The following is a 3382-nucleotide window of genomic DNA, read 5'->3' as shown; positions in this document are numbered from 1 at the left end:
AATCAGCCTGAGAGGCAAACTTCATCTGTTCATTCCTTTCAACCAACCCCTACACAGACCCAGCCCCGAGCCAGAGGTAGCCAGATAGTGAGCCAGCCTCCTAGACAGCAGGCTCGAGTATTTGCACTGACAGAAAAGCAGGCCCAAGATGCACCAGATGATGTGATCGCAGGTAGCTGTTTTCTTTGCGGCTATCCTGCCTATGTATTGATAGATACAGGTGCATCTCATACATCTATATCAGAACGTTTTGCATTGATAGATGCATTGCCTGTCGAGTCATTATCTGCCGTAGTGTCTGTTACTTGTCCGTTGGGAAGTGGTCTTATATCCGTGACTTCAGTTAGACAGTGTATGCTACAGTTCGAGGGTCACGAGATTGAGTTAGACTGTGTTGTGCTTGGGCTATCTGATTTTGATTATGTGGGGACCCGGGCTCTAACTCAATTATCTTTGGGATTAACTGGATCTTTGCTAGAAAATGAGGGTCAAAAATTTGCTTTTAACATAACACACATACATAAAATTTATTTCATTCCATTAAAAGCAAATACATGTCTCGTTCCGTTAATACATCAAACTAGTGTTTAAGAGTATGAATACATGTCTAATACAACAACTAGTTTCTTCTGCTACGCCCGTGATCACCACGCTATTACCTCTCAATCATCCTCATCTCGACCCTGATCCTGCCCCACCTGTTGTTATGCACACATACAGACACAACAACAGCCGGAAACTCCGGTGAGAACAAATCCCAGTATAAAACATGTATACATGCATGTCATGCAATAAATACAAAATCATAACACATAAATCAGTAATTATGACACACTTGTGAATACAGATAAAACTCTTCGACTCTTATTCTTTAACTCGACTCATATCTAAGTCTAGGGATCCCGGTGTGAATAAGACGTAACAAGTCTCCCACCTACTCTCCCAATCGTGGTGGCGGTACGTCTTATTCCTAGACTTCGGTCCTGTCTGTATCGAGTGTCTACAATCGGAGGAAATCTGCTCCGATGCGTCGATATCACCGAACGTCTAGTTTGGCAAGTATGCCAATGACTCTCCTATCTTAAATGCTTGAATATAAATCTATAAACAAAGCATCAACATATAAAAAGGTAACAATCTAGTATGTGATTTTGGGAAACTCAAATCAGATCTAATTCGAGTTATGTCTTCCCGAATCAACATGAATTATACCTCTCATGTCGTAGGAATTGATCAAGATATTGAAGTCGAAGATCAAATCTGTCAATCAAATCTGAAATGACAATATATAGAAGTAGGTTATCAATATATAACTCACATCAAGTCTTGAACAAGTCACTAATCATTCTTGGTATAATTAGACAGCATAACTGCGTAGTTCTCAATACCGATAACATCAACTCAACATAATCAATCACAATCAACTCATAATCCCATCAAACACAAATATATACTCTGAAATCTGTATAATTTCCCATACTACATGCTGGAACATCGAACCCATCTCATGCAGTATCCGAAAATCGATCCGATTGCAATTATACTATGCTCAACATATTAAGAATACATAATAACCACCATATCCGATTTTCCCCAACACTTAACTTCGAACCATGCTGAAATAAAAAGAAACTTACATCTTCTTGTAGCCAATGATGCAAGGATCAATAATCTCTACTTGGATTAGAATTTGGATAACTAGATCTTGAGAAATCTTACTTCAAAGCCTTGAAGAAACTTGAAGATGCTAAGGGGTTTTCTCGGTGGTCTGAAAGTGCCAGCAAGATGAAGGTTACACATATATATATCTTGCATGTTGAGTAACACATGGCCATTTCTTTGTGTAACACGCACAACCGCGGGTGCGGTGGCTCAGGGACCGCGGGTGCGCTCATGCTTCGGCCCAAATTTCACAACCTACTGTCCATCTACCGCGGGTGCGGTGCACTGCTTAGCGCGGGTGCGGTGTGGCTTCTGTAATTTTTCACCATTTCAAAGGCAGGACCAGCANGCTTCGGCCCAAATTTCACAACCTACTGTCCATCTACCGCGGGTGCGGTGCACTGCTTAGCGCGGGTGCGGTGTGGCTTCTGTAATTTTTCACCATTTCAAAGGCAAGACCAGCGCAGGTGCACTCTCTCCTGCACCGCAGGTGCACTGTCTTGGCTGTTTCACCACCATCGTTTGCAATCCAATTCAAATCGCAACATCGTTTCTGCTGTCGTCAATATTTGCATCAATTCATGCATTCTCATATCTTCGAGTATCATGTCAATGAATACGAATAAATCTCAAGCCTTACATTTCGCCCCCTCTAAGAAATGATTTCGTCCTCGAAATCGCAGGCAGTTAATCAAAGCATACATATAAGAGAAGCCATATAATCAAAACCAAAGAAAGACCCACATCATGGAAATAGATCGGGATATCTCTGTCTCATCTCGGACTCTGTCTCCCAAGTCGCTTCTTCAATGCCATGACGACTCCACTGAACTTTCACTAATGGAATAGTCTTCGTTCTGAGCTGTTTCTCTTTCCGATCAAGAATCTGAATCGGCTGCTCAACGTAACTCAAAGTCTGATCTAACTCGGCTTCTTCAGGCTGAAGGACATGAGAACTATCTGGCATATATCTACGCAACATCGATATATGGAAGACGTCATGTATCCCTGATAGAGAAGGAGGAAGAGCAAGTCTATACGCACGATCTCCAATCTTTTCAAGAATCTCGTACGGACCGACGTATCGAGGAGACAATTTCCCACATTTTCCAAATCTGACCACGCCTCTGAAAGGAGAAATCTTCAAGAATACTCTGTCTCCCAGTACAAACACTAACGGTCTACGTCTGATATTCGCGTATTTTGCCTGTCTATCTTGTGCCGTCTTGATTCGCTACTGAATTATCTTGACTTTCTCAGTCATCTCACGAATCATATCAGGCCCAAGTTCTGGTACCTCTGAGATGTCATCCCAGTACAACGGAGATCTGCACTTCTTTCCGTATAAAGCTTCGAACGGTGCCATCTCGATGCTAGTCTGGTAGCTGTTGTTGTACGAGAATTCACAAAGAGCTAGTGAATCTTGCCAACTAGTACCAAAATCTAGTACTACAGCTCTCAGCATATCTTCTAGAGTCTGGATAGTCCGCTCTGACTGTCCGTCTGTCTGGGGATGGTAAGCAGTACTCAAGTGTAAAGCCGTACCTAGAGCCTGCTAGAGACTGTGCCAAAAGTGTGAAGTGAATCGTGGATCACGATCTGATACGATCGACTTCGGCACACCATGTAATCTGACAACCTCTCTGACATATATATCTGCCATCTGATCATGTCGGTATGTCATCTTGTAAGGAATGAAGCATGCTGATTTGGTCAATCT

Source organism: Primulina huaijiensis, chromosome 16 (assembly GCF_012295235.1).
Source record: "Primulina huaijiensis isolate GDHJ02 chromosome 16, ASM1229523v2, whole genome shotgun sequence".
Taxonomy (NCBI): domain Eukaryota; kingdom Viridiplantae; phylum Streptophyta; class Magnoliopsida; order Lamiales; family Gesneriaceae; genus Primulina; species Primulina huaijiensis.
This window is presented reverse-complemented; position numbering follows the sequence as displayed.